The following is a 10,427-nucleotide window of genomic DNA, read 5'->3' on the forward strand; positions in this document are numbered from 1 at the left end:
CCTACAGTTGCCTTGTCGAGCACAGAGGCTGAGTACAGGGGTGTAGCAATGGCTGCATGTGAGGTAGCTTGGTTGCATAAGCTACTTTATCATATGCATCAGTCTATAGATGGGCTAGTTGTCATTTTGGAAATCTGAAAGCCAATAGTGACAAGATACTGTCCTATCTTGTCAGACCATGCTCTAGGTGCGCGCTTCAAGCCATACAAGGCTTTCTTCAACCTGCAAACAAACTCAGGATGAAGAGGATGAACATAACCTGGTGGCTACTCCATAAAGACCTCTTCTTGCAAATCACCATGCAAGAAGGCATTCTTTACATCCATCTGATGTAAAGACCATCCCTTTGATGCAGCCATAACAATGACTGCTCTTACAGTTGCCATCCTTGCAACCGGACTGAATGTTTCTTCATAATCAGTGCCGTATGTCTGTGCATACCCCTTGACATCTAATCTTGCCTTGTATCTATTCACAGAACCATCTGCATTGTGCTTGGTCTTATAAACCCACTTACAGCCAATTGCATTCTTGTCTTTAGGCAAAGGCACCCATTCCCATGTAGCATTTGCTTCCAAGGCATCCATGGCTTTCTCCCATTTTTCATTTCCCATGGCTTGCTCAAAAGAAGTGGGTTCTGGTTCCTATATCACTTTGACCGTATAAGCATAGTGAATGGCTGTAAATCCATCATATTTCAGCCTATCCACAGGATACCTAGCTTTGGTAGACCTGCGCAAAATAGGCTCACTTTCAGGTGCTCTCAAAACATCCCTGGTCTTCCTTACTCCAGGTGTAACAACAGAAGGAATACCCAACTCATCATCAATGCTCTGTTCTGAGCCACTGGATTCACCATCCACATAAGAGTGACCTGCATTCACATCAAACATGGGTTGATCCACCTTCTCTTTTCCTTTTTGTGATACCTGCGTACCACTATCTGCATTGCTTTGAGGAGATTCTCTTGATCTCAATCTACCTGTCCATGGCGAAGTATGTGAACCACTGCTAGAGGACACTGCAGGTCCACTGATATTTTGTGATTGCTAGTGTGAATTTTGTGCAGCATTACCATTTTGTGCATCTACATCAATCATCACATTTACTGGTTTATACCAGCTGCTCATCTCATCAAAAATAACATCTCTGCTCACTGTGAACTTACGTGTAGAAGGGTTATAGCATCTATACCCTTTCTGCTGTAGAGAATAACCAATAAAGACGCACTTCTCAGCTTTTGGATCCAACTTGGACCTCAACTCATCTGGCACATGAACATAGGCAATGCAACCAAAAATTTTCAAATGAGAAATGTCTGGTTTCCTACCAGTATACATATCCTCTGGCGTCATGCCATGTATTGCTGCAGTGGGAGTCCTGTTCATTATGTAAACTGCTGTAGCAATTGCTTCAGCCCAATAATAATCTAGTAGATCTTTCTCATTTAGCATGGCCCTAGATACCTCTCTAATATGCCTGTTTTTCCTTTCTGCAATTCCATTTTGCTGTGGGGTATGACTGCATGAATATTGCTGCTTTATGCCATGCTCCTGCAAGAACCTTGCAAACTCATTTGAGAGGTACTCTCCCCCTCCATCTGACCTTAGGCATTTTATTTGCAGGCCTGTTTCTTTTTCAACCATAGCTTTAAAAGCTTTGAAGTGCCCAAACACTTCACTTTTCTTTTTCATAAAATACACCCAAACTTTTCTGCTGAAGTCATCAATAAAAGTGACAAAATAGTGGCAGCCTCCAATAGATGCAGCTTTAGTAGTCCACACATCACAGTGGATTAATTCCAATGGCTTTTTACTCTCTTGAACATGCCTAGGAAATGGTTTCCTTGCTTGTTTTCCAAATTGATAGGCTTCACAAACCTTATGCATTTCTGCAACCTTGAATTTAGGCAATCCTGCAACAATATTTTGGGCTTGCATTGATTTAGGTCGCTGTATATTAACATGACCAATGCGTTTATGCCAGATATCAATATCTGCAACTACACCGGTCCCATGTGCAAACATTGTTGCACTCAATTCAGGCATGTCAGCATCCAACGTAAACATCTTGCCCTTTTTCTTTCCTTTTGCTAGCAAGCGATCGTTATTTTTCATATCCTCAACAAAGCATCCATGAGGATTAAATCTGACCTGCAAGCCCTACTCAACCATTTGACCAATAGAAACCAGGTTCTTGGTGATGTTCGGGACATGAAATACATCAGACAAGTATTTCTTTTTCCCATCCTTCATAGACAAAGGAATTTTACCAATCTGCATAATAGGATGTGCAGTATCATCACCAGTCTCCACAAATCCTGGTTTTTCCATTTTCCTTGCATCCTGCATCCACTCTTCATGACCTGTCATGTGGTTTGACGCACCTGAGTCAACATACCACACATCATTTCGTTCATCTGCACTTGTTACAGGTCATGTGCTGCACCATAAATAGATGCTCATTTCTGTCATCACCCTGTCTACTGGAAGATGCATAATTGCCTTGCTTCAATTTTCCATTCATAATGTCATTCTGCTTTTTGTAGCAGTCCTTAGCCATATGACCCATTTTACCACAGTAGTAGCATTCAACATTGCTATTTGCATTTTGGCCTCTCTGCCATCCACCACGGCCTCTTTGGCTCCCCCTGCCTCTAGAGTTACCACATCCTCCTGCATAGGATTGGTTTTCTTGAGTTTGCTACATATTCTGATTTCTACCACAGCCTGTAGATCAGCCTCCTTTACCTCTGCCTCTACCTCTTCCAGCATTTGAGTAGAAGACAGTTTCTTTTGAAGTTCCTCCTGAAGAAGATGCACCCCCATTTCTCTGCTCTTCAGAAATTAGAAGAGCAAACAACTCTTCAAAATTAGGAAATTTTTCACGGACGACAATGGATGTCTAGAACTGTGCATAATCCTTTCCTAGACCATTCAAGGTCACAGAAACTAGATCATCATCTTCCATTGGCGATCCAATGGAAGCAGGTGCATCTGCAATTTTCTTCACCTTCATGTGGTAGTCATTTATGCTCAACTTTTCTCTCTGCACATTGTGCAACTCCTGTTTGAGCTGCATTTTCCTTGCTTGCGTATTTGTGTTGTACATTTTTGCCAAAGTATCCCATGCCTCCTTTGGCGTACTTGCATCCTGAATATGCAGAATCATAGAATCTGAAGTACTGATAAACAGCCAGTACATAACTTTTCTGGCTCTCTCATGCCATCCTTTAAATGCCTACATTTCTTGTTGATTGGGAACATTAGGAAGAATTGGTTCTTCTTCATTTCCAGTAATGAACTCCCAATAGCCTTTTCCCATAAGGAAATTCGTCATTCTAAACTTCCAAGCCTGGAAGTTGTTCTTGTCAAGCTTTTCTGTGACAATCTGTGAAAGAGAATCAGACGCCATTACAGAAGACTACAAAATATTCTATCACTGCGAAAAGACACAGCTTTTGCCTCACACGGGTAGATCTGCAAAACTGACGAAAGTGGTATTTGACCACACAGTCACTTTCCTAGTGACGATTTTGCATCAACAGGCAATAAGCATGATTCTGCAACTCCCAATATCTCTGCACATAGGCATAAGATGCAATTTCTGCAGTAACTTTTCACCGACCAACAGAGCAGTGGTCGCACAGCAAAAATAGGGCCTTATCCTGAGTGCCTGTGAACAAGTTCTGCCTTCAAAATGGGCCCTGAAATGGCCTCGAATCAAGTCACCAAGGGCTTTACCGCAGCATATACTGTGCTCTTGCCACACTGGTCCTCTTACTAGGACACCACAAACTTGGTTTGCTTTCTTGAGCTCCTTACCACGAACAAGGCTCTGATACCATGTGAAGATAGTGGGAGAGAGGGAAGGAGTCTCACTTGCGGCTTTCTCACATGCACAATGGGGGAATACACACAAAGGTGGAGGCTGAAAATAGTTTTCCTCTTCTTAGTTGTGTAAGCCAAAAGAGCTCTAGTACAAAGAAATAGAAGAACCCTATATGTGGGTCTCAAACCAAACTCAACTAACTAAGGTGGCATACTAACTGAGCCACAAACTAGAGTAGATAAGGATAGCTGTCATCCGGTTATTATTCGTGGGCGGTGTACCAACCACATCTCCAGCTAACAAGTCGGTGACATAAATGCACAACGATCACCCTGGCATATCGCGAGTGGAGCTCGATATCTCAACAGAGGACCCCCAGTGAAAGGAGGAGTTACTATGGGCATATAAGTCGGCAGAGTCAATTAAGCAGTGTGTAATCTGAGTGTGTGAAGAGGTCTGCCACTGTGCATTAGGTTGGCCTAAATAGCTAGGAGGTGCTTGCTATAGAGAGGCTGATGAGATATTCAAACATCCTTTGCATTAGGGTAGGACCCTTAGTAGTATCAAATTTGGTGGTTCCTTTTCTTTCACCCTCTTATGCATTTGTAGTGCCTTTGATCCCCTATTGGTGATTAGGTGTCCAGGGTAGTATCTACCCCCTATTGGCCTTTAGTTTTTTTCTCAAAATTCTCTTGGCACTCATGCATTGCTTTTCCACTATTGGATTAGAATATGCTCCTTTATGAGCAAGTGTAGTGGTGAGGCCTTGGGCCTTCACAAGGACACTGGCCTATTTACCTGGTTGCTCAAGATAAGGTCACACTCTATGACTACCAATGAAGGGAGAGAGGGAAGGAGTCTCACTTGTGGCTTTCTCACATACACAATGGGGGAATACACACAAGGGTGGAGGCTGAAAACAGTTTTCCTCTTCTTAGTTGTGTAAGCCAAAAGAACTCTAGTACAAAGAAATAGAAGAACCCTATATGTGTGTCTCAAACCAAACTCAACTAACTAAGGTGGCATACTAACTGAGCCACGAACTAGAGTACATAAGGATAGCTGTCATCCAACTATTATTCGTGGGCAGTGTACCAACTGCATCTGTAGCTAACAAGTCGGTGACATAAATGCACAACGGTCACCCTGGCATATCACGAGTGGAGCTCGATATCTCAACACTGTTCCTACAAACAAACATTTTTGTATAAACTGAGACTACAACACACAACTCTCTTAAGAGAGATGAGTGCCAGCCTCAGGTAAAAAATAATTATTTATATTATAATTAAAATTGCAACACATAACAAAAACAGACTGCAACACACAACTGTTGCAAGAGAGATGAGTGCCAGCTTGTCTACACACTTAAATACAATACAAAATAAATATTAAACAATTTAAAAAGACTACAACACACAACTCTCCTAAGAGAGATGAGTGCCAATCCTAAACAAAACAAAACAAAAGAAACATTAATTACTAACAAAAGACTGTAACACAAGCAAGGGTGCACTAAGGTACCTATGGTAGGTATGGATGTATACGTAAGAATACCAAAACTGGCAGTGGCTACAAGTTTATCCTTTGTATATTCATACGAATAAACTGAGCTATTTGTATGAATAGATGTTTATTCAAATGAATAGGTTATTTGTACGAATAACCTATTCGTATGAATAAAATATCAAGAAATGTTTTAAATGTTTTAAATCGAAAAAATGTGTATTTGGGCTTTTTTTTTTAATTTAAAAAAATGCCTGAATTAATGCAACTTAGGATGCAAGTGCCATAGAAGAGGACAAAGCTAGCCATGGTAGCCTGCTACGCCAAGAGGTGTAATCCCCATACTCCCTGACTCAATACAGATACATGATGACCTAAAATGCAACACCTAGCTATAGGGGGGTGATAACCCAAACTCCTCCTGAATGATCTAGTGAGGTACGGATGGCTTACCACGAATCATCCATGATAACATGAGAACCTACAGTCAAAAAACAACCCCTTGGTCCATGGATCTTAAAAGATGGATTTTTTGTTAGGGAGCTTTAAGATCTCATTTTGAGTTCCTAAGATCTCTTGTGAGGTTTTTGGTTTTTGTCTTTTTTCTTTTGTTTGTGGGAGCTCTAGGTTCTCTTTATTGAGTTCCTTTGATCTCTTGTGATAAATATATTTTAGATATTTATGTGTTTGAAATTTGTTTTTGGGAGTTCTAGGATCTCCTTGTTGAGTTCCTTAGATCTCATGTGAGATAAATTTATTTGTGAGAGTTTGAGGATCTCCTTGTTCATCTCAAATCTCTTGTGAGAAATGTGCTTGTTTTTGTGTCCATGAAATTTGTTTGTGGGAGTTCTAAGATCTCCTTGTTGAGTTTCTTGGATCTCATGTGGATAGATTTTTATATGTGGGAGTTCTAGGATCTCCTTGGTGAGTTCCTTAGATCTCTTGTGAGAAATGGGCTTGTTTTTATGTCTACGAAATTATGAAATTTGTTTGTGGGAGTTCTAGGATCTCCTTGTTGAGTTCCTTAGATCTCTTGTGGGAAATGGACTTGTTTTTGTATCTATGAAACTATGAAATTTGTTTGTGGGAGTTCTAGGATCTCCTTGTTGAGTTCCTTCGATTTCTTGTGAGAAATGGGCTTGTTTTCGTGTCTATGAAATTATGAAATTTATTTGTGGTAGTTCTAGGATCTCCTTGTTGAGTTCCTTAGATCTCTTGTGAGAATTTCTGTATGTGAGAGTTCTAGGATCTCCTCATTGAGTTCCCTAAATCTCTTGTGACAAATATGATTTTATTTTGTGTTTGTATTCTCACACTTTCTTTGAATGAATATTTAATATTCTTTCAATAGAATGTGAAAGAATACAAAGAGTTTTAAAGTGTATGAATTGAAAGTTTTAAAAGTTATCAGACGAGTTGTCTCATTCTTACACTTTCTTTTGAATGAATATTTAATATTCTTTCAATAGAATGTGAATGAATGATTTTCAATTTGAGTGTTTTCTTTTTTTAAAAAGAATCCATATCTCTTTTTATTACTCAATTCTTTCACTTTCTTTTGAATGAATATATAATATTATTTCAATAGAATGTGAATAAACATTTTTCAATTTGAGTATATTCTTTCAATAGAAATGAATCAATGTCTTAATTTTTATTACTTATTCTTGCAGGTTCTTTTAAATGAATATTTAATATTCTTTTAAAAGAGCGTGATTGAATGACAATTAATATATTGCATGCTTCAACATGTTTTTCAAAGGATATGTGTTGTTTTTTATAAAATTTGTATTGCAGTAGTTTATATTTTCAAGTCTCAAGGGTTGATCTAGCTATTATGTGCACTAATTCACATCGATATATTTTAATATTTCTGCATTAACTTTACAAGTCCACCTAATCCATTGAAAACCATTTAAATCACTTATACCACTTAGTTCATTTAGATCACTTAAATCACTTAGTCCACTTGAATCACTTAAGTCACTTAAATCACTTAGTCCACTTAAACCACCTACTCCACTTAAATCACCTAGTCCACTTAAATCACTTAAGTCACTTATATTACTTAGTCCACTTGAATCACTTAACTCACTTGTATCACTTCAACCATCATTGCAGAAGAAGAGTATTATAAATTTATATATGAAGTTTATAATGTACATAATTATGCAGCAGGATCCACATCTGCCATTCCCTGAGTGCTTGGTCCTGCACCCTACAAATCTATATTAGTGAGGTCCTTAAAATAAAAAATGTCGGTATCCTCAACTACATCCAAATCTCCAAAGGACTGTCTGTAGCATGCAAGCACAGACTCCAATGTCTGTACGTGTGATTGCAGGCCCTCGATCTCTTTGGCTTGTGATGCAATGCAATCTTGTAACTCCTTAGCAGTAACACCTTATTGATGGAGAAGTATGGCAGATGTGGCCAAGTCAACAAGATCAATTTGTGCTAGGGAGTTAGCACACGAGGTCTCTAAGAGGCTCTCTGTTCTCTGTCCTTGCTCGCTTGCACTCTATAGGACGTCCCTTTCCTATTCCTAACAAGTGACGCTTTTCATTCCAATCCACGCGTCGATGCAAGACATCATAGACATACACCTGCTGAATGAAATACATGGGTATTTGCTGGTTGTTGGGGATGATTCCTTCCACCTCTATGAATTGTTGGAGAAGGATGTTGGCTATGGTTTTGTGCCACAAGTCTAACAACTTGGACTGTGCATATTTATTCCTAGCATTTCCTGAATGAAGAAACAAGGTGTTTCTTATGAACTCTGATGGACATAGTCTGTGTACTTGTCGAAGAGAGACCGGGTCACCTTGCATGGTATTGTCATCCACTAGACCAATAGGGAAAATACCTAGCCCCTCTCTGCCCAACATCTGTCTTTGTGCTTGTAAGATAGCTTGAGCCTCAGCATGATTTAGCTGGTTTGCTAAATCAGCCTCTTAAGGCACAAAAGCACCTTGTGGGCCCTCTTGGACTGGAGGTTGCTCTGGTTGGGGAGGATCCTGTGGGAGAATGTTCTCTAAGTTCTCTCCCTCCATCCTTAGCCTAAAAAATGACAACAAGATAGAATTAATTTGTAACCACAAATAATATTAAATAATTAAATAATATTAAACCTATACAAACAATATTTAAATATTTATTGCTGCATCATTTCTCATATTTTAAAATTGGACTAGCATTTTTATCGCATCAATCACTTATATAAATAATATTTAAACATTAATTATTGCATCATTTATCAAATTGACAATGGGATCATCATTTTTATCGCATCATTTACTTATACAAACAATATTTAAACATTACTTATCGCATCACTTATCATGTCACTATAAATATAAAAACTTGAACAATGGAGTGGATCCAAACTTGGATGATATATAAAAATAACAATGTTACAAGTATTCATGATCGATCACTCATGTTACATCCCATCCAAGAAAAAGACAGTCATTTGCTGGTCTTAGTCCTTGGTTAGGACTGAGCTGTATACCACATCTTGGAGCAATTCAAAAACCCCACAAAAATTTGTAGTACTTGGATGTCTGGTCAGTTTAGCTAACTTTCCTTGAACCGCAAATTGTCGTAGATGTCCACTTAGAGCTTCTATGGGTCCCGTACTTGGCAATGGTGCACAAATGTCCAAGATCTTCAGGATGTGATGAGACGTGGCGTACACATCTTGTGCAACAACGAAAGGTCGGGGATTATTGCAAAGGCACTCTAGAACAACGTGACGAACCCTAGCAATGGAACTCCGCACAGTGTTGGGGCTGTCACTGAGTAATGCGGGATAGTGCTTTCTAGTGCTGCATGGGGTCATCATTCCCCAATCACAAATGCCCAGATACACCACCTCGGATGACTCTAAGAAGTGTAGCATATTGTTTTGCACATGCAAATCATTATGCAGGAAATTTTGTTGGTACATGTAATGAATAGTGCGAGCTAGCGCACTTAAAATATCAAATACATGCTCGGACCCATGGAGCTCTAGCAGGCATTTCCACATCATCTCTGTGAAACACTGGAGATGGTCGCTTTTCATCATGTCTGAGGTAGATTAGCCATCTTTCCAAATGATTTCCATTCTAGAACGGAAATAGTATCATTGGGTTATCGTCATGGACTAGACCTATTGCTCGAATGATGCCCAGATGTACAACATCACCCAAGCATGTGGCTTCTTCCAATGCTTTGGCCTTCAATGCATTAGTTGGCACAGAAACCCTCAGCACCTTATATGCATAAATCTTGTGTGGATCAAAGGGAGTGACAAGAATATTGCACATATTGACTGTTCCTTTCGTGCCTCTGCCCACAGATGCACTAGGCGTAAATCAGATTCTTGTCTCGCTGAAGCAGTATGGGCCACATGGGTCTTGGAAGTGCTACACAATCATGCAAGCCATGTGATGTGCATGGTGCTTGTGCAGGCGAGAATGAAGGAGATGGGAATGTATCTCCTTGTGTAGATAGATTGTGCATTTGTGGTGCAGGCGAGTATGCGGGAGATGGAAACTGGTCTGCGCATGTGGTAGGAGGCACAAATGGAGAAGCAAAATATGTGGTGAAATGTGATCGTGCATGTGTTGGGAGATGTGGACTAGGAGGAGGAACTTCTTTTGGGTATGGAAGCCTTGGAAAAAAGGGATACGAGAAAAGACATGTTGTGGTCGATGCACTGATGCATACGCATGGTGTGGCTACAATGGTGCTTGTGGCTACATTGGGTGGAATGCGATGTCATGGGAGATGGAAACTGGTCTGTGCATGTGGTAGGAGGCACAATTGGAGAAGCAAGAGATGTGGTGAAATGTGATCATGCATGTGTTGGGAGATGTGGACCAAGAGGAGGAACTTCTTTTGGGTATGGAAGATCTTGGAAAAAGGGATACGAGAAAAGACATGTTGTGGTCGATGCACTAATGTGAACTGCTCATAACACATGTCAGCTCAAGATGTATTGAAGAACATGACCTTGGTTTTACCCAAGTTGAGAGCTTCAAATCATGAGACTCACAAAAGGATTGTAGTGCGTCATGGTATCTCTGGAGCCCCTCCGCTGA

The sequence above is a fragment of the Dipteris shenzhenensis genome, chromosome 10 (genome assembly GCF_047967505.1).
Source record: "Dipteris shenzhenensis isolate YYH24624 ecotype China chromosome 10, Dip_SZ_1.0, whole genome shotgun sequence".
Classification (NCBI taxonomy): Eukaryota; Viridiplantae; Streptophyta; class Polypodiopsida; order Gleicheniales; family Dipteridaceae; genus Dipteris; species Dipteris shenzhenensis.